Raw genomic sequence first — 27967 nt, forward strand, 5'->3', positions numbered from 1 at the left:
TCAAAAAAATTCCTATGCACACGCAAGATCATGGTGATGCATAGCAACAAGAGGGGAGAGTGTTGTCCATGTACCCTCGTAGACCGAAAGCGGAAGCGTTATGACAACGCAGTTGATGTAGTCATACGTCTTCACGATCCGACCGATCCAAGTACCGAACGTACGGCACCTCCGAGTTCAGCACACGTTCAGCTCGTTGATGATCCCCGGACTCTGATCCAGCAGGGTGTTGGGGATGAGTTCCGTCAGCACGATGACGTGGTGACGATGATGATGTTCTACCGACGCAGGGCTTCACCTAAGCACCGTAACGATATGACCGAGGTGGAATATGGTGGAGGGGGGCACCGCACACGGCTAAGGAACGATCACGAAGATCAACTTGTGTTTCATGGGGTGCCCCCCTGCCCCCATATATAAAGGAGCAAGGGGGAGGGGGCGGCCGGCCAAGGGAGGGTGCGCCAGGGAGGAGTCCTACTCCCACCGGGAGTAGGACTCCCTCCTTTCCTAGTCCAACTAGGAGAGGGGAAGGAAGGGAAGTAGAAGGAGAAGGAAGGAGAGGGAGGAAAAGGAGAAAAGGGGGGCCGGCCCCCTAGTCCAATTCGGTTTGGGCTAGGCGGGCCACGCGCCTCCTCTCTTCCACCACTTGGCCCGTGAGGCCCATTGCTTCTTCCTCGTATTCCCGTAACTCCCCGGTACCCCCGAAAATACTCGAATCACTCGGAACCTTTCCGAACTCCGAATATAGTCGTCCAATATATCGATCTTTACGTCTCGACCATTTCGAGACTCCTCATCATGTCCCCGATCTCATCCGGGACTCCGAACTCCTTCGGTACATCAAAACTTATAAACTCATAATAAAACTGTCATCGTAACGTTAAGCGTGCGGACCCTACGGGTTCGAGAACTATGCAGACATGACCTAGAACTGTTTCCGGTCAATAACCAATAGCAGAACCTGGATGCTCATATTGGCTCCTACATATTCTACGAAGATCTTTATCGGTCAAACCGCATAACAACATACGTTGTTCCCTTTGTCATCGGTATGTTACTTGCCCGAGATTTGATCGTCCGTATCCAATACCTAGTTCAATCTCGTTACCGGCAAGTCTCTTTACTCGTTAGTAATGCATCATTCCGTAACCAACTCATTGGCCACATTGCTTGCAAGGCTTATAGTGATGTGCATTACCCAGAGGGCCCAGAGATACCTCTCCGACAATCGGAGTGACAAATCCAAATCTCAAAATACGCCAACCCAACATGTACCTTCAGAGACACCTATAGAGCTCCTTTATAATCACCTAGTTACGTTGTGACGTTTGGTAGCACACAAAGTGTTCCTCCGGTAAACGGGAGTTGCATAATATCATAGTCATAGGAACATGTATAAGTCATGAAGAAAGCAATAGCAACATACTAAACGATCAAGTGCTAGGCTAACGGAATGGGTCAAGTCAATCACATCATTCTCCTAATGATGTGATCCCGCTAATCAAATGACAACTCTTTTGTCCATGGCTAGAAAACTTAACCATCTTTGATTCACGAGCTAGTTAAGTAGAGGCATACTAGTGACACTATGTTTGTCTATGTATTCACACATGTATTATGTTTCCGGTTAATATAATTCTAGCATGAATAATAAACATTTATCATGAAATAAGGAAATAAATAATAACTTTATTATTGCCTCTAGGGCATATTTCCTTCAGCTAGTTGCTTTGTTCTATCGCTATGTTGCGCTACCTATCACTTGCTCTTCAAGCCTCCCAAATTGCCATGTCAGCCTCTAACCTTTTCACCCTTCCTAGCAAACCGTTGCTTGGCTATGTTACCGCTTTGCTCAGCCTCTCTTATAGCGTTGTTAGTTGCAGGTGAAGTTGAAGATTACTCCATGATGGACATGATTATGTTGGGATATCACAATATCTCTTATTTAATTAATGCATCTATATACTTGGTAAAGGATGGAAGGCTCGGCCTTATGCCTGGTGTTTTTTTCCACTCTTGCCGCCCTAGTTTCCGTCATACCGGTGTTATGTTCCTTGATTTTGCGTTCCTTACGCGGTTGGGTGATTTATGGGACCCCCTTGACAGTTCGCTTTGAATAAAACTCCTCCAGCAAGGCCCAACCTTGGTTTTAACATTTGCCACCTAAGCCTTTTTCCCTTGGGTTCTGCAGACTCAAGGGTCATCTTTATTTGCCCCCGCGGGCTAGTGCTCCTCCGGGTGCTGGTCCAAACGAGCGATGTCCGGCGCCCCTTGGGTAACCAGGGTCTATGCCAACCCGACGTCTGGCTCATCCGGTGTGCCCTGAGAACGAGATACGTGCGACTCCTATCGGGATTTGTCAGCACATCGGGCGGCTTTGCTGGTCTTGTTTTACCATTGTCGAAATGTCTTGTAAACCGGGATTTCGAGACTGATCGGGTCTTCCTGGGAGAAGGAATATCCTTCGTTGACCGTGAGAGCTTGTGATGGGCTAAGTTGGGACACCCCTGCAGGGTATAAACTTTTGAGAGCCGTGCCCGCGGTTATGTGGCAGATGGGAATTTGTTAATGTCCAGTTGTAGAGAACTTGACACTTGGCATAATTAAAACACATCAAGCGCGTGTGTAGCCGTGATGGTCTCTTTTCGGCGGAGTCCTGGAAGTGAGCACGGTTTTGGGTTATGCTTGACGTAAGTAGTTTCAGGATCACTTCTTGATCACTTCTAGCTTATCGACCGTTCCTTTGCTTCTCTTCTCGCCCTTATTTGCGTATGTTAGCCACCATATTTGCTTAGTGCTTGCTGCAACTCCACCTCATTACCACTTCCTACCCATAAGCTTTAAATAGTCTTGATCTCGCGGGGTTTGAGATTGCTGAGTCCTCGTGACTCACCAGATACTATCACAACAGTTGCAGGTGCCGATGATACCAGTGCAGGTGATGCAACCGAGCTTAGATGGGAGATCAACGAAGATCTTGGTCGTTGCTATGTTTCATTTCATGTTGATCAGTAGTGGAGCCCAGTTGGGACGATCGAGGATCTAGCAGTAGGGTTATCTTCTTTTCTTTTGGCTTCGTCCATAGTCGGACTATGTGTGTACTCTGAATGATGTATGAATTATATGTTCATTGTGTGAAGTGGCAATTGTAAGACAACTCTTTATCCCATTCTTGTTCATTACATGGGATTGTGTGAAGATGACCCTTCTTGCAACAAAACCACCATGCGGTTATGCCTCTAAGTCATGCTTCGACACGTGGGAGATATAGCCGCATAGTGGGTGTTACAAGTTGGTAATCAGAGCCATCCCCGACTTAGGAGGCCCCTGCTTGATCGAATCGTTGGCGTTGTTGAGTCTAGAACAAAAATTTTTTGAGTCTTAGGATTATATATATCAGAGAGTAGGATTATTTTCACTCCTCAGTCCCTTCGTCGCTCTGGTGAGGCCTCCTGACGTAGATGTTTTGACTTTCCTCTCCTTAAATTTCACTAAAAAAATTAGGATCACGCGGGTATCTTGGGATCATTCCGATATTCTTATGACGAGAACATTGTTCTTGGTGCCTCCTGACATTTAGGGGTTGTGGCAATGTCCTGGGGAGTTGAGCTCCGAGGTGTTGTCGTCATAATTTTATCGTTGCAGTTCTGGATTACCTAAGTTTTGTCGACATCGAAAATCTCTTTTATGCAGTTGTTGGTGAGATAACCTCGACGCCACCCAGTACTGGGGAGTTCGGGAGTATTGCCATAGATCGTATAACGGATGCTTTTCGAAGGTTGAGGTACATGATTTCCGAAGGTTTCTTGGTTATGTGTTGACAGATGGATACAGCTAGATGTAGGGATTGTTAGTTTTGGGTGAGATATATATTGCTTCCCCTATATCCCCAACACCAGATTGCATAACCAGGAAGTTTCTGGAGTTTTATAGGTGGGAATTCAAGTAGCTCTAGTTTTTTTTCTTTCCGACAGATGCATGATATGAGATTGGGGTTCGACGTCTAGTGGTCCGCCTATCCACTCGTTTTTACAGTGGTCTCGTTGTGTCTTAAAGAACCCTTGGCTATGCTGGTTCGGGAACGCTTCGTATGTCATGTGCACTGCCTTGTACATGATGGTGCTGTACGATCGAGCCCGTGCGGGCCCCACCACGAAAACTTCGGACGAAATCTCTATCATTTGTTTGTTCCGGCTTATTCTGCAAGCCAAATCCTTTGTTTTGTGTTATATGTGGTATTCGAGTTGCTTCGAAGTCAAATGTTGAATCCATACCTTTCCTAAACATTGTTCTCATATGGCTATGTGAATACTAATCCTTCTTGGTCATCGAGATTGTCATGTCAATTCTTTTCGACCGGTGTGCTTCTCTTCAAGTGGATCAGATCATTTCAACATCCGCAAGATCAATTCGAAGTTTTTCTCAACGGCATCCATTCCATCTGCCCCAAGTTGCCTTTGTTTTCCCGCCCTCCCACCCTTTTCTTCTTCAAGGACTCATATATCTTAATCAAGTATCCATCTTATGGATGAGAAGTCTCTTCATTCTTTTCTCTCAATGTTCTTATCCGGTGATTTCCCATGAAGATGGTCAGGAGTTTCAAGTTCATCATTCTTCGTTCTTTTTTCTTCTCCGGTGGATTCAAGTCAAGTTTTTGGTGTTGATCATATTCCCTTGCTTGTTTTAAGTGTTTGCGTATGCCGGTGTACCTCTTAATCGCACCTCTCTCTATTCGTATCCGGAGTGCTGAAGATATCTCAAAAGAATCATGTTTCCATTCTTAATCCATTCAACTTACTTCGAGGTTTTTCTCTCATTCAAGCTTTAATTCTACCGGTGTAACCTCTATTTCAAGCAATCCTTCAACGATGTTTCTTTTGAATGGGCCCTAACCCACAGGTCTTTTCCCAGGATCTTACCTGACTCTTCTAATTATCAGGAACCATTCGCAAATTCATTGCAAAGTTTGACGTAAGAATGAATTATCATCAGTCAAATGTCTTTCTTCAAATTATTTCATTGTTGGTTCAACCTTTCTAATTGTCATTCCAGAGTGCCTTAACAATTCATGGTGGTTCTCATCATCATTCTCAACATTTGAAGAATGAAGAAGGATTTCTCTTAAACCTTGCTCCATTCTCTTCAAGATTCATGGTTCTAGCTTCATGCCATCCTCATAATTTTTTTCAATTGTGAGAATTCTTTTCACCCATCTGATGCATTTCAAGGGTTGCTTTCTTTTCTTGATCATCTGAAAGCCATTATTTCAGAAGATCTCTCGATTCTGAATTGATGCCTCTTCGTTCGTCTCCATATTCTTCCGGTGCTTCATTCAAGTATTCTTTAATCAGTTCGTGATCTCTTTGTTCTCTTGTTTCTAAATCCCCTCAAGTATCTTCATTCGTTTTCCAATTCCTCCCAGTGATTTGTGCCTTTGCTACTTTCATTTTCAATTCTTACGGTGGTTCGTTCAGGATTTCACTTCCTTCGTTATCATATCAAATATTCGTTGTTTCCAAATTCCACCGGCGGTTCCATCAATACCTTCTGAAGTTTGCGCTATATCTCTCTTAATCCTTTCTACGGGAATAAGTAGTATGCCAAATCCATTGCTTGTCATCAATTTAATTTGATGAAGGATAAGCATACAATAAATCTTATTCTTATTTCCTCGAGGTGATTCAATTCTTTTCTTACGGAGATTGTTCATGATGAAGTAATTCTCGGCTCTAGTGCTTCATCTTTTCTTTTATGGAGTTCCAAGTTTTCTCGGTTATCTCGTCGCGAAGCTCCATCTAAATCATTGCAAGGCTTCACCTTTTGTTCTCAACTTCTCTTTCTTTCTATCATCCTTTTATTACCGGAGTTCTTCATGGAGGCTCTACATGGTGGTTCGTCAAGGATTCTTTTCATTCTCCAATTGTTCTTCAAGATTTCTCTTGAAGTTATGACCCGCCAAGCTACACTCTAAAATAAACATGGTGCTCAACACATGTTTTGTTTTGTGGAGTTCAAGCATTCTTAATCTTGCATTCCGAAGTGCAATTCTCTCTATCTTATCTTTTGAGATGGGGCTATGTCATTCTTGATAATTTCCCTTCGCGTTTCATGATTCACAAGTTTTCAAGAGTGACATATTTAAATCCATCATTTTCTGTTCGTTCAAGAGATCTTTTCAACCAATCAATCTTTTTGTTGGAGTTATGTTGGGTTATATTTCACCTACAGCCTTCCCTAAGGAATGTAGCTATTTGTGGTGCTTATCAATGATCCAATTTTATCCTTCTCATCTTGGTGAAGAAGTTTTTCATCTCTTTGGTGCTCTCAGTCAAATCAATGGTTTCCATTAGTGGCCGGTTGTCACCTGATAGTCTTGAGATGTTTTCCATAAGTTCACTACAAGCTTACTTGTTTCGTTGTTGGTTTTCCATCAACTCCGTTATAACCTTCTTGGAAGGGTGCTTTCCAAGCTTAGTTGGCGGAAGTTGGCATTTTCTTCTCCATTATGTTATTCCAATGATCTATCTTCTATTCTTTTTCCGGAGGCATTGTGATGTTGCTCTCTTCACTCATCTTCTTGAATTGTGGATCGTGTTCTTTTCATGCTTATCCATTTAACCGGAGTGTCGTGTCCTCTTTTCAAGTTCTTCCCGTTTTGCCAAGTTTTGCTGCATTCTTTCGTTCTCATTCATTGTTTATCTCGTTTCAACCGGAGTGGTTCCAATTCCTTCTTGTCCATTGTACTCGTCATTCATAGCCTTGCAACCTCCAAGGTTCACATGGTGTTCCTTGTTTCTATTTTCTACCGAAGTGCTCTCAATTGTGTTCAACTATGTTGTGTTCTTTCTTTCTTAAACCTCTCCAGGTTCTTTGGTTTCACTCTTTTGTCGAAGAAGCAACTTAGTTTTACCTCCTCTCTTCCACTTCCGTTTCTCTCCGGTGCCATCCTAGATCTCGAGAAGAGATCCTCTTGTAGTGGTGGAGTGTTGTAACGCCCCGAGACCGATGCTCCAGAATTCTTCTAGATACTCTGAGTTTTGTCGTGTGATTTGTTTTGTTTGTTGCATCTCTTGCATTGCATCATGTCATCATGCAACCTTTTTAAAAAACTCAGCTAAATAAATTGCATGGATCCTTTGGTCCATTTAAATCGAGGGAATTTACATGTTGATTTCTCTTTATAACATATCCTCTCGATATTTTAGGGAGCTATATTGAAATATTCCATTAGTTTGGAACCACCTTCAAACACAATTGCAGTTTAACTTATATGCCTTTCATAATTTCCTTTCCAACCTTCTCCAAACCCTATGCCCAATTCTTTCCCTAACCTTTGCTCTTCTCTCTTTTTCTCCTTCCTTTTTTTCTGTAAGAGAAGAGAAGTAAGGAGAGAAGGAGCCCAGCAACCAGCCCAATTTGGCCCAGGGCCCAGCCGCCCTCACCAGCTTCTTAACCCTAGGCCGATCGACCCCCTCTCTTTCCCTCGATCCCTTCCTCCAGCGCCTCCATCTCCTTCGTTCGTCCTGATCCCCATCTCACTCTCTCCCTCTCGTTCCTGGTGCCGCCACACACGCATAGAGGAGTGGCGCCCTTGCCCCATCCTCTCCTCCACGCCCCTTCCCCTCGTTGACCTCCTCGAGGCCGACCGCGCACGTTGGCGCGTCGACGACCTCCGCGTCGCCCTTGCTGTCGGCGTCTCGTCCCTGCTGCCTTGCCAAGTCGCCATGGCCGGTCGGACCCGACCACCCCATTGACGGCCTGCTACCTCTTCTCCTCGCCTTGAAGCCTCGCGCCCGGTCCCGTCCATCCCGGCCCTGCCTCCATCTCGAGCGCCCTAGGGTCACGGCCTCGCTCCTCCTCGACGACGTCCTCGCCGCCAAGCTCATCCGTCCTCCGTCCCCTGCGACCTTGCGTCGTCCCACTACCCGAGTTGTCCTCTCCGGCCAACTCCGAGGCCCTGGCCTGGCGCCCGCACCAAGATGCTGTCAGGTCCTGCGTCGCTGTCCAAGCCCCCTGCCCCGCCTCTGCTTCGTTCGAGCAGGGAGGAGGATGCGCCTCCGCTCGCCGGCATCGACCAGCGCCAAGTCCCTGTCGCCGGCCTCCTGTCTTGCTTCTTTTGGACTAGGAAGAATGCCGCCAAGAACCGTACGCGGACACATCGTCTCCAGGATTTTTCGCCAAGTACCTCTATGTGCGGACTCGCCAAGTACGCGACCCGGATGCGCCAAGTTTGACTATGAACGGCTGCACATCCGACCCGGTATTCGAACCTCAAGCGCCAAGTTCCACTACCGTTGTCGTGCATCCGACAAGACAAGTGTACGACTACGCCCGGCGATGCGGAAAGCCCCTCCACGACGACCCGCCAAGACCCTAAACAACTACCGCCGCCGCAGTGTACCACTACTTCCACTACCGTCACGAGAACGACTACTTCCTCTACCATCGCCGTGAATGACTACTTCCACGATGTCCGTGAACCACTACTACCACTACCGTCGCGAGAACGACTACTTCCACTACGGCCTGTGTACCACTACTTCCCCTACGACCCGTGAACGACTAATTCCCTCGACGATTCTGAACCGCCCCGAAATGCAGGCTTCAAAGGTATAACCACTGAGACGATGACCCGTGGACGAATGCTTGTCTGAGATGAACCGTATGTTTGCACCGTGCCTGTTTGCTTCATGCACGTTCCTCCTTGTTTGCCATGCCGTCGACCCGTGGGAACCCGGTAACCGGGATCACCCCACCATCTTTTGCATGTTCCGCACATCCACACACTTGATCTTTTACAGCGGTATCTCAATGAGTTGACGGATCATCGGAATGTTATCGTGGCACCATTTCTGTTGTAGTTGCCGTGGCACCCCTTTCGTTCCGCCACGGTGACAAATGCTTCATAACATGCTTATGTCAACATTTTCATAAAAATTGCATATAACTTGTATATGTCATCCGCATCATGATAACAACATTTAAAATGTTTAAATTTGTGTTTGCATTAAATTGCTAAATGACATATGGGGATTTTTCGGAATTGTTGGTTGATGTTTCCGGCCTCTTTTAAACTTGCCTAAATAGGTGGTTTTCTCATGCTTCACCTCTTGCCATGTTTAATAACATTTAATATTGTTGGGTACATAACCGAGAGAGAACTAAATAATTGATGTGGTGTTCCGTCAATATGCAACTCGTTGCATATTGAGCTCCACTTAAATTGTAGTGTTGTTTGCTTCACCTTGCCATGACATGCCTCTTTAAACCGGACATGCATCATATTTGGTTGTGCATCATGCCATGATTATGTGATGGTTGTTTACCATGTTGTTTGCTTCTTTCTGGTTTGCTTCTCTCGTTAGCTTCGGTTTTGTTCCGGAGTTTTGAGGATTCATTCGACTACGTCTGTTTATCTTCTTCATGGACTCGTTCTTCTTCCTTGCGGGATCTCAGGCAAGATGACCATTACCCTCGATATCACTTCTATATCTGCTTGGTAGTTGCTTCGTTCTATCGCTATGCTTCGCTACCTATCACTTGCTCTTCAAGCCTCCCAAATTGCCATGTCAGCCTCTAACCTTTTCACCCTTCCTAGCAAACCGTTGCTTGGCTATGTTACCGCTTTGCTCAGCCTCTCTTATAGCGTCGTTAGTTGCAGGTGAAGTTGAAGATTGCTCCATGATGGACAGGATTATGTTGGGATATCACAATATCTCTTATTTAATTAATGCATCTATATACTTGGTAAAGGGTGGAAGGCTCGGCCTTATGCCTGGTGTTTTGTTCCACTCTTGCCTCTCTAGTTTCCGTCATACCGGTGTTATGTTCCTTGATTTTGCGTTCCTTACGCGGTTGGGTGATCTATGGGACCCCCTTGACAGTTCGCTTTGAATAAAACTCCTCCAGCAAGGCCCAACCTTGGTTTTAACATTTGCCACCTAAGCCTTTTTCCCTTGGGTTCTGCAGACTCAAGGGTCATCTTTATTTACCCCCGCGGGCCAGTGCTCCTCCGGGTGCTGGTCCAAACCGAGCGATGTCCGGCGCCCCCTGGGCAATCAGGGTCTATGCCAAACCGACGTCTGGCTCATCCGGTGTGCCCTGAGAACGAGATACGTGCGACTCCTATCGGGATTTGTCAGCACATCGGGCGGCTTTGCTGGTCTTGTTTTACCATTGTCGAAATGTCTTGTAAACCGGGATTCCGAGACTGATCGGGTCTTCCTGGGAGAAGGAATATCCTTCGTTGACCGTGAGAGCTTGTGATGGGCTAAGTTGGGACACCCCTGCAGGGTATAAACTTTTGAGAGTCGTGCCCGCGGTTATGTGGCAGATGGGAATTTGTTAATGTCCGGTTGTAGAGAACTTGACACTTGCCTTAATTAAAACGCATCAACCGCATGTGTAGCCGTGATGGTCTCTTTTCGGCGGAGTCCGGAAAGTGAACACGGTTTTGGGTTATGCTTGACGTAAGTAGTTTCAGGATCACTTCTTGATCACTTCTAGCTTCTCGACCGTTCCGTTTCTTCTTTTCTCGCTCTTATTGTGTATGTTAGCCACCATATTTGCTTAGTGCTTGCTGCAACTCCACCTCATTACCACTTCCTACCCATAAGCTTAAATAGTCTTGATCTCACGGGTTTTGAGATTGCTGAGTCCTCATGCCTCACCAGATACTATCACAACAGTTGCAGGTGCCGATGATACCAGTGCAGGTGATGCAACCGAGCTCAGATGGGAGCTCAACGAAGATATTGGTCGTTGCTATGTTTTGTTTCATGTTGATCAGTAGTGGAGCCCAGTTGGGACGATCGGCGATCTAGCAGTTGGGTTATCTTCTTTTCTTTTGGCTTCGTCCGTAGTCGGACTATGTATGTACTCTGAATGATGTATGAATTATATGTTCATTGTGTGAAGTGGCGATTGTAAGCCAACTCTTTATCCCATTCTTGTTCATTACATGGGATTGTGTGAAGATGACCCTTCTTGCGACAAAACCACCATGCGGTTATGCCTCTAAGTCGTGCTTCGACACGTGGGAGATATAGCCGCATCGTGGGTGTTACAAGCTCGCTCTTGTCCGTCTTCGTCAGGTCTACACTTGGCAAGAGCTCCTACGCCGCCACAGTAGGGTAGTGTGGCTCCTTTTGGTTTCATCTCCGTGAGCATGCGTGCTGTGTCTCATCCGGATAAGGCTTGTTATCCATGACTTGATCCCTCGCCATGCCTGATCTTTTGAGGGTGTTTGTCGCCTTGTTAGACTTTATGTTCGTGTACGCTGTCTGTTGTGGGCTTTATTCAGTTAAACCCGGACGCTCCTAGCGTTTTCGTTTAAACAAAATATCAAGGCCAAATGGGTCAGCAGCGGCTGATAAATTAACCCCTGCACTCAAATGTTAGACTATCTCCATCCTGATTTGTTAGTTCCCTTGTATTTTGAATCAAAGTTTCACCTTTGATTTAATTATTAAAAAATAAATTATATACCATAAAAATACATTGGAAACATCTTTCAAATGTGAATCCAACAAAAAATTTGTGACGTATAATCTATTTTTATTAGTCAAATTTATGATCAAAATTAAGCACAAAATACGAAGGGGACTAATAAATCCGGACGGAGGTAGTACTCGAATGATCATGCATGTAGGGCCGGGTCATATCATCGCTGCACGTGTGCTTGATGGTTTTGTTCATGTATGCATGTACTTTTACCTTTCAAGACGTTTCACTTTGTAGTTTATATCGATACTACAGCCGTCAGTCTATGGATTCTGAAGATGGTGTTACTCTAGAAGTTTCATGATTTGGATACTCTATTGAAATGTTATTTGTGTTTTGCAGTTTTCTTTTAGAAAAGAAATTTATTTCGTGTCCTCCAAATGACTAGGTCACTCCTCCATCGTGTCACATAGAGAGGCTTACACGAGTGGCCGCACCAAATGCCACACAACACGTGTCATTTGGCCTATTAAAAAGTGCTATTTGGTAATGCTCACTAGTATAAAATAGGGCATTTGTCCCGGTTGGTGAGGCTCTTTTGTCCCGGTTCATGAACCGGGACTAAAGGATCGTTACTAATGCCTCCCCCCTTTAGTCCCGGTTCTAACATGAATCGGGACAGATGGGCCTCCACGTGGCCACTGCGAGCAGCCCAGGCAAGGGGGCCTTTGGTCCCGGTTGTTGACATGAACCGGGACCAAAAGGCTTCCACGTGTCAGCAGCTGGCTGGAGTTGAGGTTTTTCTTTTTTCTTTTAAAAAAGTGGCTGGTTTAGGGTTTTGGGGGTTAATTTTAGGTTGTTATTAGCTAGCTAATAGATAGAAGTGTCCTCTCTTATATCTTCGTTCTTGGTTTACCAACGCTACTGCTATGTTTATTTCACCCGTTGATATATAATAACTCATGCATGCTCGCATCATACATCATCATATATAATAACAAGTCCTACTAATCATGCATCATCATACAACTTCTACTCGTTATTAATAACAAGTCATATGATCATCATCCTCATAGTCATCGAACCCAACCCTACATAATTGTTCTTAGCATATGATCATCAGTATCAGGTAGGATCTAAACACCCTTAAGGTAAAATAGCATAAAACAATATAGATCCTGACTCTCCATTATGAAGAATGGAGATCATTTTGTCTCCAATTCTTGCGCTTCGTCTCCTTTTGCTTGCAAGAAGCTCCTTACGACTGTCCATACATTTTTTTCCATTCTTTGATTGTCATGTCTCCACTTCTTTTAGAAATCCGGTATGGACAGTTGAGATTCGTAGGACGACTTGGTTGTATGTTCAAAACATCAAGGCGACCGTGCGTATACATCAGATGAGGCACACAACCATTCGGGATTATATGTTGAAAAACATAGTAATAACTTCGTAGTTAGCAATGATGTACTAGTTTTAGAAGTATTTAAAAAGATGCAGGGATGTCGTAATAGTAAAAAATCTTACCAAGGTATCTCCATGATAGTTACCGTCGTTTAACACGTGCACTAGTGGCACGTATTGACCATAATGTTGAGTTCGATTGTAGACATTGTAATTCTCAAGATCAGTACAAAATGCGATCAGATAATTTTTCTCCTTATAAGTTAATTCGGAGCCATCGGTGTAGTGAGTTTTGTCTACCATTTTCCGCACATTCTTTGAAGAATGAAAATAAGCTGTCAATGGAAACAAGCTGTCAACTATTTTAAAATAAACAATATAAATTACTTAATAACTATGTTAAGCTCACATGGGGCAAGAATTGGAGGTGTATCTACAAGGACCCAAATGCCCATATTGTCTTGCTGGATTGTAGGATCACCAAGATCCATGCTGACAAGCATACCCTCATCAAAACCATACATCTTGCAAAGTGCTTCCCAATTTTTGCAACCAAAATGGGTTACACTCCCAGCATTGTACAACTTTACTTTAAAATCCACACCATGATGGGTCCTTAGGAGAATTTTTTTGGTTTCCATACTTTCATGGTCTTCAAAACCCATCCTCTCCAAGATATAGCGTCTTGCATAGCATGGGATAAGCTAGTCAAATTGGAAAAGATGAAAAATACATGTTAAAATAGTTGAAGTCGTGCTTAATTACGAAAAAAAACTATTGTCGTCGTTGTGTACCATATGAACATCGAAGGTCTCCTCGAGCTTAATGCTGAAGCGCCGATCGTCGTCCAGCTCAATGAATCTGCCGCACATACCTCGGTCGTCGTGGCACCAGTCGCACTCCCCCGGGCGGTTTTCATCGTCCGACATTTCCGGCCTAAGTTCATAATTCAAATATTAAACTTATACAATTAAATATATGTATTAAAAACCTAAATTAGATCATCATTATTAATCACAGGTTGACTATCGGTGATGGTATGTAGCTCCTCCTTTCATTCCCGAGTGCATTACTACAACAAATTGTCTAGCACACGGGAATGAAGAAGAAGCTACCCCCACGACGGCGTGGATGATGGAGGGGGCTCCTAGATTTCTGCATAGAGTGCTCTTCAATTTTATCATTCAAAGTAGAAGTACTTTTCCAATATGAGCATTCAATAAGCAAAACCAAATCGTAAAATAAAGTAGTATTCAAATTAGCATGCATTCAATTATAACCAAAAGTACATCATCTCTTGTGTCCATACATCGTCGAATACTCCTCGAATACTATCATACATATAGCATCGCTAATTAATACAGCTAGAACCGTAGCGCCCGACGGGTATCGTCGCGGGCGGTGGACACCCAAAGATAAGGAAAGATCACAGGATCATAGCTCCAGTGAGATCCCTGAAGAACCTGCCAGGTATTGTCGAACCTGCCCTCCAACGCAACCATGTAGTGACGGACGTGCTCGTCCTCCTCGCTGACACGGTGACGTACCACATCCGCGGTGTCCGGAAGCCTCGGCACCGTCACTGGCCCACGCGACCGCCACCAAACAAGGATCGGGTCAACAATGAGCTGCCTCCTCACCAACCTACGTCCCCCAGAAGGTAGCACCTCCCAATACCAGCCCGGCGAAGCCCAGTCCCGAACATGGCCCTGATCAAGCAGGCCTCCACCGCCGAGTCGACGACGACGAAGATCGGCGCTTCAGCAGTAAGCTCGAGGAGACATTCAATATTGAAACGGTACGCAATGACGATAATAGTTTTTTTTTGTAATTAAGCATGACTTCAACTATTTAAATGTGTACTTTTCATCCTTTCCAATTCGACTAGCTTATCCCATGCTATGCAAGACACTATGTCTTGGAGAGGATGGGTTTTGAAGACCATGAAAGTATGGAAACAAAGAAAATTCACCTAAAGACCCATCATGGTGTGCATTTTAAAGTAAAGCTGTACAATTCTGAGAGTGCAACCCATTTTGGTTGCAAAAATTGGGAAGCACTTTGCAAGATGTACGGTTTTGATGAGGGTATGCTTGTCACCATGAATCTTGGTGATCCTAAAATCGAGAAAGACAATATAGACATTTGGGTCCTTGTTGATACGCTTCCAATCCTTCACCTATGTGAACTTCTCAAACATAGTTATTAAGTAATTTATATTGTTTATTTTAAAATAGTTGAAAGCTTATTTACATTGACAGCTTATTTACATTCTTCAAAGAATGAGCTGAAGATGGTAGACAAAGCCCACTACACCGATAGCTCTGAATTAACTTATAAGGAGAAAAATCATCTGATCGCATTTTGTACTGATCTTGAGAATTACAATATCTACAATCGAACTTCTCAACATTATGGTTAATACGTGCCCTAGTGCACGTGTTGAACTACGGTAACTACTATGGAGATACCCTGGTAATATTTTTTACTATTACGACATACGTGCATCTTTTGCATACTTCTAAAACTAGTACATCATTGCTAACTGTGAAGTTATTACTATGTTTTCAACAGATAATCCCGAATGATTGTGTGCCTCATCTGATGTATCAGCACGGTCGCCTTGATGTTTTGAACATACAACCAGGTCGTCCTACGAATCTCAATTGTCCATACCAGATTTCTAAAAGAAGTGGAGACATGACAATCAAAGAATGGAAAAAATGTATGGACAGTCGTAAGGAGGTTCTTGGAAGCAAAAGGAAGCGAAGCGCAAGAATTGGAGACAGGATGATCTCCATTCTCCATAATGGAGAGTCAGTGTCTATATTATTTTATGCTATTTTACCTTAAAGAGGATATTTATACCTAATACTGATGATCATGTGCTAATAACAATTAAGTAGGGTTGGTTCGATGGCTATGAGGATGGTGATCGTATGACTTGTTATTAATAACGAGTAGAAGTTGTATGATGATGATTAATTAGTAGGACTTGTTATTATATATGATGATGCATGATGCGAGCGTGTGAAATGAACATGAATTGGATTGAAGGCAACATGTATGTGGTGCATGTCGAAAGTAGTACAATCCAAACTTGATCAAGTTAGGATTAGTATTACTTTCGACATGCACCATATGTTGCATTCACTTCAATCTAAGCCATGTTAACGTTAGGAATAGCAGTAGCATTGGTAAACCAAGCAAGGAGATATATAAGGGAGGACACTTCTCTCTATTAGCTAGCTAATAACAACCTAAATTAACCCCCAAAACCCCTAAACCAGCCCTTTCAAAAAAAAAACCTCAGCTCTAGCCAGCTGCTGACGCGTGGATGACTATTGGTCCCGATTGGTGTCACCAACCGGGACCAAAGGCCCCCCTGTCTGGGCTGACCGGAGCGGCCACGTAGAGGCCCATCTGTCCCGGTTCGAGTAAGAACCGGGACTAAAGGCCAAGGGCATTAGTAACAACCTTTTAGTCCCGGTTCCAAAACTGAGACAGAAGGCCCTTACAAACCGGGACAAAAGACCATTTTTCTACTAGTGAATGGATGCCGCCATTTTCACTTAGCTACCATTTCAGCCTGTCATCATCTGTTAAAATGACAGTATTTTGTTTTGCTTTGAATGTCGGTAGCATTTATACGTTGGTCAACATGCATGGATGTACTCCGTATATGGGAAGAATGGACCCGGTCAAGAAAATAATATATATTGTACTCTGCTCCCTCCATGTCAACTTTGTAACATGCATGGTAACGTGCAAGTCTCCCATGGTGCAGCTCGAGATGTATGCATCGCCAATCTAGCTTCTTTTGCGAATAAAAAGAATCTAACTTAGTATGTTTGAGGCGTGACTACCTTCAAAGAAAAAAGTGTGAGATGTGACGTGCCTATAAATAGCATCGTCCTCTCCATCTTGCACCAATTAAAAGTCGCGTCTTAATCTTAATTAGATATATCCTACTCGCCGCCATCCTTTGCTCCAGCAATGGCTTATGCATCTGCTTGTAGGACGACCATCTTACTCGCCGCCGTTTTAGCCGTGTTGGTCCTGCCATCCTTAGCATGTCGGAAGGCTCGACCTCCGGCCCCGGCTCCGGCTTTGTCTCCCGTCCCGACTCCGGCCCCGGCTTCAGCTCCGGCTCTGTCTTCCGGCCCGGCTCCGACTCTCGCTCTGGCTCCGGCCCGGCTCCGGCACCCATGATACAGTTTCAGGATTGTGACTCCTGGTGTCAGTCAGCTTTGATCTGTGATGCCTACGTTGCCGCGACGGGATGCGGAAATTCCTGCAGCGGCGAGACACCAGACTGCGAACCCTGCATGTCCGAGGTCCTCCAGTCCTGCACGGGCAGCTGCAACGAGGGTTGCGCCAGGAACTGCGTTGGCCAGTGCGACTGCGCCGACTCATGCAACAAAGCCTGCGCCGAAGGCGCCCGGCGTACATGTCAGTACAAGTGCGTCTACTCCTACTACGCGGTCAAATCATGCCACGAATGCCAGGACAGTGCCCGCACACGGTGCACCGATGCCTGCAACACCGACTGCAATGCCAACTGTGTCAGCGGCTGATCCATAATCCTAGTAGGCCCAACTTTTGTTGTACTCCAACTATGTATACGAATAAGTATCAGTGCACACAGCGGTATATGGTCATTGCACATGTATACCTGCTGCTTTTCTGTCGATAAGGCAAGGAATAATCTATCTCAGTAAGTCAATGGATTCTGAGTTAGGGCATCTTTAACGCGGACCCTCAAAACGCCCATATACGTCCAAACCAACCTGTGTGAAGTAGTTTGCCATTCGATGTGATACTCCGTCGATTTATGCAGGCGTCTGCTTGTCCGAATTTCCACAAGCGGGCGCAAATTGAGGGAGCTTTGCGGGAGTCCGGACCTCCGCCACGTAGGATTCTGACGCCCCTGGTTCACTCAAATCCCTCTCCCGGCCCACTTTCATTCCACTCTATAGCTGCTCCCCCCTTGCTCTACACCACACCCTCCTCGTTTGAAGTCGTCGTTGTATCTCTGCGGCCACCGCCAAGGCATTGCTGGACGTCTGCATCCTCCACCTACGCGTTTGCCCGCATTGGACTACACCGCCGTCCACCTAGGATCTGTCCACAGCCAGCCTCCCTCAGCCCCCTACCAATGTCGTCAATGGCAGACACCATGCCCGGTAGGTGTTCGGTCAAATGGCATTGAGGTTTTTTTTTGACCTTCTTGTTTTTTTCTAGAGCAAAGCATGATGGTGGGGTACACTATGATGGAGGATGAGTTGTTGCTTGGTGTGTGGAAGGTCATATTTGCAGACTTTGCGGGCATGGGGCAAGGGGGCTCAACGTCTTGGCAAAATTTGCATTCTTCGTTTCAGGAGCAAAAGCACTTTTCGCCCTACGACTTGCAAGTGATCCATGATCACAATGTGAAGTCGCTAGGCCATCTGTGGTACACCATCTCCAACTTCGTCATGAAAATTTGTGGTGCGGTTGCATAAGTGGAGACAATGTGGCCACCAGGCTCGTCAACCATGGAGATCATACGTTTTGCTTCTTGTTGCACTACATGTTGGTAAATTCATTGATTCACTCAACGTGTGTAGCTTGATAATCATCATGTTGTATAGCCTGGACACGCTTCCATGTTGTACTACAGGACCGAGGACACAATGTTTACGTTCACACATTTTTGAATGAAGCTCAAGGGGCATAGTACGTTCTGTACCGATTCTGACTCGAGTATCGTTGAATTCGGAGTCGATGAATCGAAGAACTTGTTAAATATCTTGTTATGTCGGATGTAATATTTATATCTGAACTGTTGTTGTAGTAGAAATATTTCATATTATTTATGGACGAATTTTGCTATTTTCTATAATTATTTTAAGTGTTGCTGACTTTAAGAAAAAAGGGAGCAAGCATTTATGGGATGGGGTTGGATGTCCGGCTCCCGTATTCATGTCCACACACAAATATGGTGTCCGTTTTAGGAGTCAGTGTTGGTGATGCCGTTAGTCCATAAGAGTATCTCCAAGAGATGCAAAATAGGTGTCCAAAAAAGTTAGGGCAGGAGAGAAAGGTATTTTGGCACCAATTTTTTCCTGTCGTGGCAGATGATGTAAAAGTTGTGTCCTAAAATATAACACGGCTGTGTTTTGCATATACTTAACCATTGGATACAACGTTCTCGGCATAAAGGATGTAAAATGGCCATTTTCTTGTGGTCCCTCGCTGCTGCCCTAAAAAAATGTGGCAGTCGCGTGGCTACTCTATATTCCCCAAAATATTGGTCTACCCTAAAAAAATTGCATCAGAATTTTGAGATACATCATCTACTAGAGAACGTTCTTTTGGTTGAAATGCCCTAAAATGCTATTTTGCCCCATTATACATCTTCTGATGGAGATACTCTAACGGTTTCACAGTCTCTAGTAAAGCATTGTGCGCGAAATGAATAGAAAATTATCCATTTTCACTTAGCTACCATTCCAGCTTGTTATCATCTGTTGAAATGACAGTATTTTCACCTAAAAAGAAAAGGACATGACAGTATTTTGTTTTGCTTTGGATGCCAGTAGCATTTATATTTTGGTCAACATGCATGAATGCATATGCAGGAATGGACCCGGTCAAGAAAATAATAGGGAGTACTATGTACTCTGTTCCCTCCATGTCAACTTTGTAACATGCATGGTAACGTGCAAGTCTCCCCTCGTAATTCGTGCGTAACGTGTGGCATTCACCATGCAGATCGAGATCTATGCATTGCGAATCTAACTCCGAATCTACTGTTGTTGGGTCTCATATGCACTGCGAATCTAGCTTAGCTGGGTCTTCTCAGTGTGAGGCGTGACGTGCATATAAATAGCATCGTCCTCCCCATGGTACTTACACCAATTAAGTGTCGCCTCTTAATCTTAGATATCATCCTGATCTCTTAGTTCCAGCAATGGCTTCACATGCGGCATCTGCCTGCAGGGCGACCATCCTACTCACCGCCGCTTTGGCCGCGTTGGTCCTGCCATCCTTAGCTTGTCGGAATGCTCGAGCTCCGGCTCTTGCTCCGGCTCTCGCTCCGGCTTCAGCTCCAGCTCCGGCGCTGGCTCCGGCCCCGGCTCCGGCATCTGCAATATTATGTCAGGATTGTGACTTGCAGTGTCAGTCGAAGTCGATGTGTGACGCCTACGTTGCCGCGGCCGGATGCGGAAAGGGCGGTAATAGGCGCCGGTCGACCGGTCCAAATTGGGCCGGTCCCCGCGCAGTCGTTCGATCCAGTGCATATGCGCGGCTACGATCCAGTCTCCTTTCCAACAGAGTCATCTCCTCCACACCGTCAATAATGGCGCTTCATCGCTCGCTCACGCATCCAATGCGGGGCGCCGCCCCTCACGGGCCGCACTTGCCTGCCGCTGACCTCTTCGTCGATCGAACCTCGCCGCCCTCGCCCCGCATGTCATAGCTGGCCACCCGCCGCACCCTCCACCCTTCCTTGCTGCTGCCTCGTGTTGGCCATGGCAGGTGCGAGAACTTGCTGATGAAAGCCGTCGCAACTCCATCGATGCGAGTTGCAGCACGCACAGGAGAAATGCTCCCTGCCACTCCGCCGACGGTGCAACTCCGTCGTCAGTGGTGCCAGCTCCTTCACCTGCGGCTGCTACGCCATTGTAGCAAAAAAAATGTCGGATCCAGCATCCTTTAACTTGCTTGCAGCTCTAGTACTAGTTGACCCCAATAAAAATCATTTGCGGGTGGCAGCTTCATCGGCAAAAAGAATAGTTCCAGCATCCCGCATCCTGGTTGCAGCTCCGGTGGTAGGCGGTCCCAGCAAAAATCACCTCCGGTGACAGATTTGTCAGCAAAGGTTCTAAGTTCTAACATCCCGCAACCTGGTTGTAGCTCCAGTGTAGCTGGTTCCAGCAAAACGGTTTGCCGCTTCCAGCAAAATTGCTTGCTACTTCCAGCATCCGCATCACCTGCCGCAGCTCTCTGTAGTAGCCGGTCCCCAACAAAAATGTTCTACAGACACAGCAAAAACAATCTCCGGTTCCAGCAAATGAGATCATCGGTTGAAGCAAAACATTGCGCCAGCAGGATGCATGGTGCAATTGTTTGTACCATCCTTTACATGCGGTTCCAGCAATACAGATCAACAATGGCAACAAAATGTCGCCGGCAGGGATGCATGTGTACCGACATGGAGCTGGTTCCAGCAAAAATGCCGCTTGTGCCCCACATGTCGCAAAGCCCGGTTCCACCATGGCGCTCTAGAGCTTGTAGCGCGGCCATAGTCGCAGCAGGAAGGGCACGAGGGGTGGGTGGCGCACGGCCATGGCATCGGCAGCACGGGGGAGGCTTGGATCTGCTAGTGGGGTGGGGGTGATGTGCTCGCAGCAAACAGAAACAGGTGCTGGCGCCGTCCGGCGGGGCGAGCTCCTCGTGCGGAGGTGCATGGACGAAGAATTCGATCGAGAACGCCTGGAAGAAACGAAACCGCTGGAGGAAGAAGATAAGGAGGAGGGGGGGTAAACGGTTCGTGGCCCCATGGCCTCTGGACCTGCGGGAGGACACGTGGTCTGTTGGATCAAGTTAGATCCAACGACACACGCGCGTCCGGCTCAAGTTTCTGCCGGTCTGCCGGCTGGGAACGTTTCCCATGCGGAAATGCCTGCAGCGGCGCGACGCCGGACTGCGAACCCTGCATGACCGAGGGCCTCCGGTCCTGCACAGCCAGCTGCAACGAGGGCTGCTCCAGGAACTGCGGTGGCCAGTGCGACTGCACCGGCCCATGCAGCAAATCCTGCGGCGACGCCACCCAGCGCGCGTGTCAGAGCAAGTGCGACTACTCCTACTACGCGGTCAAGTATTGCCACGAATGCCAGGACAGTGCCCGCACACGGTGCACCGATGCCTGCAACACCGGCTGCAAAGCCAACTGTGTCAGCGGCTAATCGATAATCCTAGTGGGCCCAAGTGTAAGGTGGTGTTGTACTCCAACTACGCATATGAATAAGATATGAGTGCATGCAGCGGTATATGATCATTGCACACGTATGCCTGCTGCTTTGTGCATCTATAGATGTACTAGTACGTACTATTACACTATTAATCCGTATTACTATCTGTATACCTCCGTGAATGGCATATGGTAAATGCAGGTGTATCCTGCTGCTTTTCTGTCGATAAAGCAAAGAACCATCTATCTCAGTAAGTCAATGAATTCTGAGTTAAGGCATCTTTAACGCGGACCCTCAAAATGGCCATATATGTCTGGACCAAGCTGTCCGGTGTATTTTGCCATTCAACGTGGTAACTCATCGATCCATGGAGGTGTCCGCTTGTCCGAATTTCACAAACCGGACGCAAACTTTGCTGGAGTCTGGACCTTTGGCATGTAGGACTCCGGCACCCCGACCTAGTCAAATTCCCCTACCAAGCCATTTTTCTTCCACTCAATCGTTGCTCCCTCCTTTGCTCTACATCCACACCCTCCTTATCTGACGCCGTCGTTGCACCTCTCTGGCCACCGCCAAGGCATTGTTGGATGTCTGCATTCTCCACCCACGCTCTACCCGCCTTGGACTACGCCGCCTTCCACCTAGGATCCGTCCACATCCAGGTACCGCCTGCGCTCTACCGACGCCATCAATGGTGGATACCACGCCGAGTAGCTGTTCCGTCAATTTCCATTGACCTTTTTTGACCTTCTTGTTGTTGCTTGGTGTGTGGAAGGTCGCATTTGCGAACTTTGTAGGCACGAGGGAAGGGGACTCGACGTTTTGGCAAAAATTGCATTCTTTGTATCATGACCAAAAGCACTTCGCGCCTATGACTTGCACGTGATCCATGATCGCATGTGAAGTCTCTAGGCCATCTGTGGTACACCATCTCCAACTTCGTCACGGAGTTTAATTTGTGGTGTGGTTGCACAAGTGGAGATAATGTGGCCATTGGACTCGTCAACCATAGAGACCATAAGGTTTGCTTCTTGTTGCTCGACATGTTGGTAAATTCATTGATTCACTCGATGTGTGCAACTTGATAATCATCACGTTGTAGAGACTGGATGGAGGGGAGACCATTTACGTTCATACATTGTTGAATTAAGCTCAAGGGGCACGGTGCGTGGGACGATATCCGACGATTCTGACTTGAATATCATTGAATTCGAGTCGATGAATCTGAAAACTTGTTAAACATCCTGGTATGTAGGATATAATATTTATATTTAAACTAACTAGGGATATTTGTATATTATTTATAAATGAATTGTGTTATTTCTATAATTATTTTCAGAGTTGCGGACTTTAAGAAAAAAATAGGAGCAGGCATTTAGGGGACATGGTTGGATGGCTGACTCCCGTATTCGTGTCTGCGGACAATTATGATGTCCGTTTTGGGAGCTAGCGTTGGGGATGCCGTTTCCATAAGAACACCTCCAAGAGACGCAAAACAGAGCGTCCAAAAAAAATATGGCAGGAGAGAGAAGGTTCTGGCAATATTTTTTCTGCCGTGACAGATGAGATGATGTAAAAGTAGTATCCTAAAATACATCATGGCTATGTTTTTGCATATACTTAACAATTGGACACAACATTTTTGGCACAAAGTGATGTAAAACGGCCATTTTCTTGTTGTCCCTCGCTTCCCTAAAAAATTGCACCAGTCGCGTGGCTGCTCTATATTTGTAGCACTTGGGGCCAAAATATTGATCTTCCCTAAAAAAAATTGCATCAGAATTTGCAGATACATCGACTACTAGAGAACGTTTTTTTTTTTAAATGCTGCTTTACCCTATTATACATCATCTGTAGGAGGTACTCTAATGGTTTCATAGTCTCTAATAAAGCATCGTGCATGAAATGAATAAAAAATTATCTATTTTCACTTGGCTACTATTTCAGCATGTCATTATCTGTTGAAATGACAGTATTTTGTTTTGCTTTGGATGCCAGTATCATTTATATGTTGGTCAACATGCATGAATGTAGTATATGGGAGGAATGGAACTGGTCAAGAAAATAACTAGGGAGTACTATATAGTACTCTGTTCCCTCCATGTCAACCTTGTAACGTGCATGGTAACGTGCAAGTCTCCCTTCGTAATTCGTGCGTATCGTGTGGCATTCAGGATGCGGATCGAGATCTATGCATTGCAAGTCTCCCCTCGTAACTCCGAATCTAGCTTAGCTGGGTCTCCTTCCTATGCACTGCGAATCTAGCTTAGCTGGGTCTTCTCAGTGTGAGGCGTGATGCGCATATAAACAGCATCGCCCTCTCCATGGTACTTACACCAATTAAGAGCCGCGTCTTAATCTTAGGTACCTTAACCTCTTAGCTCCAGCAATGGCTTCACATGCATCAGCATTTAGGATGGCCATCCTACTCGCCGCCGTTTTGGCCGTTTTGGTCCTGCCATCCTTAGCATGTCGGAAGGCTCGAGCTCCGGCTCCCGCTCCCGCTCCAGCTCTGGCTCCAGCTCCAGCTCCAGCGCTGGCTCCGGCCCCGGCTCCGGCGCCCGTGATACTGTGCCAGGATTGTTACTCACGGTGTCAGCCGGCGTCGATTTGCGATGCCTACGTTGCCGCGGCGGGCTGCGGAAATGCCTGCAGCGGCGCGACGCCGGACTGCGAGCCCTGCAAGTCCGAGGTCCTCCGAGTCTGCTTGCCCAGCTGCAACGAGGGCTGCCCCAAGAACTGCGCTGAGTGCGACTGTCCCAGGGTATGCGCCAATGCCTGCGACGACGGTGCTATGCGCCAGTGTAAGGAGAAGTGCGTCTACTCCTTCTACGCGGTCGACTCCTGCCACAAATGCTGGGACAGGGCCCGCGCGCGGTGCACTGATGCCTGCAACAGCGACTGCAAGGCCAACTGCATCAGTGGCTGACCGATAAATGCTAGGCCCAAGTATTGTTGCACTCGAATAAGAGATCAGTGTATGCAGTGGCATATGGTCGTTGCACGCGTGCCTGCTGATCTATGGATGCATATTACTATCTGTATACCATCAGCCGCTCCACCGTACTTACACCAGTTAACAGTCTTAAGTTACTCCCCATTGTGGCTACTCTGATGTTACTCATACTACTAGTAACTAGCTATCTTACTACATGCTTCTCTTTCTTTATTAATTGCTTGTCATATCATCTATTTTTATCTAGATATGTATGATGTTATCACCTATGTTTCACTGTGGATAGTCTCACACGAAAACGTCTTACATTCTCAAAGGTCAACATAACCACCCAGTTAGAAGTGCGCAATCAAGTCTAACTAGTAACTAGTTGGTCACTGAAAGCCGCATATGTACACACAAGAGAGGCAAACTTCTTCAGTCAAGTCATTCTGACGTTTGAAGAGCCAATTTAAGTTTTACTAGTCTCCCAAAAACAATATTCAACTCAAGTTTTAATGCAGCAAAGCAATCAATCAAAGCCTACGTATTTGTTTGATGCCTGAACAGCATGCATCTGATAATTTAGTGCGGATTTACACTTCAAATTATAGTTTTGCATCTGCAATGGTATTGCTTTTATTTGATGGTTAACATCCGAGAGAACACTCACTAGTAGAAAAAGGACCTAATATGAGACACATTAGTGCCGGTTTGATTTTGAGCCGGCACTAATGTGTCCATTAGTGCCGGTTCCAACGGCTAGCCGGCCGTTCTCATTAGTACCGGTTCGTGGCGAACCTTTAGCACCGGTTCGTGCCACGAACCGGTACTAAAGAGAGTGGTGGCAGGGTGTTGCCAGTCTGGGGCCCCTCTAGCACCTTTAGTACCGGTTCGTGGCACGAACCGGTACTAAAGGTCGACGTACATAAACCCTTCGTCCACCCGAGCCATTCTGTTCTTCCCCTTTCCCCTCACTTCCTCTGTGCTTCCCCTCTCTTTCTCGAGCTCCTCACAAATTTTGCCCAAAATTTGTCAAGATTTGAAGGCCCCCATCCATTCAAATGATCACAAAGGTTAGCAACTTTGTCCTTTCAACTCGCATTGCTAGATTAGCTCTTGCAATGCTTTGTATAGTGATTAATTTGGGAGGAATTATATTTGCTAGTATTTGATTTATATGCAATTTGAGGTCAAAAATAACACTTAGTTTGCATATGTAGGTATGGTTTACTTAGTGCCTTCTAAATCTCCGTCGTAACCACGGTCGATCGCCCGCACCGTCCCGTCGCCGGCACCACCTTGTGGTGAGGCTCTTGTTCATGAATGTTATACATTACCAAATTGATGTTTGTGTGATTTGGATATATAGTTACTCATATAATTATCTTACCCGTACGTTGTTAGTTATACATAGTGCCATGGTTTTGATATCCGTCCCCGTCGGCCCTCGTCCTTGTTATGATTCGGATGTGGTATATTCTCTTTTAAAACTAGTTGTTGCATTTCGTGTTTATGACAAATTATGCCCATCAAGTTGACATAGATATTTTTATCTAGGAGGTATGTGAACCGAAAATTCCAACCGACCCTATTGTCGAGAGGTTAAATTTAATTGAAAGAGAAAACGAGTATTTGAAAGAAAAATTGAAAAGAATTGAGGGGGAGAAGATGGAATTGGAGTTGCATGTTGCCGGTGTCATCGATGATCACAAGATCAAGATGGAGAAAATGAGGTTGAAGATTAGAAAGATTAGAAAATATGCCATTGATAGTGTGGCTTGGTATCATTATGCTGTTGGATCAATTGTTACCTTAGTTGCGGTGTTCATCGCATTTGTTGTTGCATTTAAATTCTTTAGCTAGAGAGTTATTTGTATGTTGCATTTAATTAAGTGCTGTATATGAACTTTATGTATGAACTTGTATTAGTTTGGTCTATTCGGTGTTGTGTAATGAAGATGAGCCGACAATGGATGTATGATGACGGATGCTCTCCCGAGTTCATTAATGGCATGCATACTTTTCTGCTTGCCGCTGAGGCAAACAAGCGGGCAGATGGTTTTATGCCTTGTCCATGTGCTGGCTGTAAGAATGGTCACAGTTACTCTACGTCAAGAACCATTCACGTCCACCTATTTGAGTCCGGTTTCATGCCCCACTATAATGTTTGGACCAAGCACGAAGAAATAGGGGTTATGATGGAAGACAATAAAGAAGAAGAGGACGACGACAGCTATCTTGGCCATGGTTCCCTGAATACGATGATACAACAATGGGGGAAGAAGCTGAGCCGGCAATGCAGGAAGAAGCTGAAGAAGAGGCATCAGATGAGCCCGCTGATGATCTAGGTTGGGCCATTGCCGATGCAAAGAGAAACTGCGCAAGTGATCTGGAGAGGACGAAGTTGCAGCGCATGTTTGAGGATCAGAAGAAATTGTTGTACCCGAATTGCGAAGCTGACAAAAAAAAGTTGGGCACCACACTTGAATTGCTGCAATGGAAGGCAGAGAATGGTGTATCTGACAAGGATTTGGAAAGTTGCTGGTAATGATAAAGAATATGCTTCCAAAGGACAACGAATTGCCCGAGAGTACGTATGAAGCAAAGAAGGCTGTCTGCCCTCTAGGTTTAGAGGTGCAAAAGATACATGCATGCCCTAATGACTGCATCCTCTACCGCGGTGAGTATGAGGATTTGAACGTTTGCCCGATATGCGGTGCATTGCGTTATAAGATCAGTCGCGATGACCCTGGTGATGTCGAGGGTGAGCGCCCCAGGAAGAAGATTCCTGCCAAGGTGATGTGGTATGCTCCTATAATACTACAGTTGAAACGTTTGTTCCAAAACAAAGAGCATGCGAAGGCGATGCGATGGCACGCAGAAGACCGTAAGAAAGACAGGAAGTTGAGAGTACCGGCTGACGGTTTGCAGTGGAGAAAAATCGAGAGAAATTACTGGGAGGAGTTTGCAGGTGACCCAAGGAACGTATGGTTTGGTCTAAGCGCAAATGACATTAATCCTTTTGGGGAGCAGAGCAGCAACCATAGCACGTGGCCTGTGACTCTATGTTTGTATAACCTTCCTCCTTGGTTGTGCATGAAGTGGAAATTCATTATGATGCCAGTGCTCATCCAAGGCCCTAAGCAACCCGGCAACGACATTGATGTGTACCTAAGGCCATTAGTTGAAGAACTATTACAGCTGTGGAATGAAATAGGTGTAC

Source organism: Triticum dicoccoides, chromosome 6B (genome assembly GCF_002162155.2).
Source record: "Triticum dicoccoides isolate Atlit2015 ecotype Zavitan chromosome 6B, WEW_v2.0, whole genome shotgun sequence".
NCBI classification, from domain to species: Eukaryota; Viridiplantae; Streptophyta; class Magnoliopsida; order Poales; family Poaceae; genus Triticum; species Triticum dicoccoides.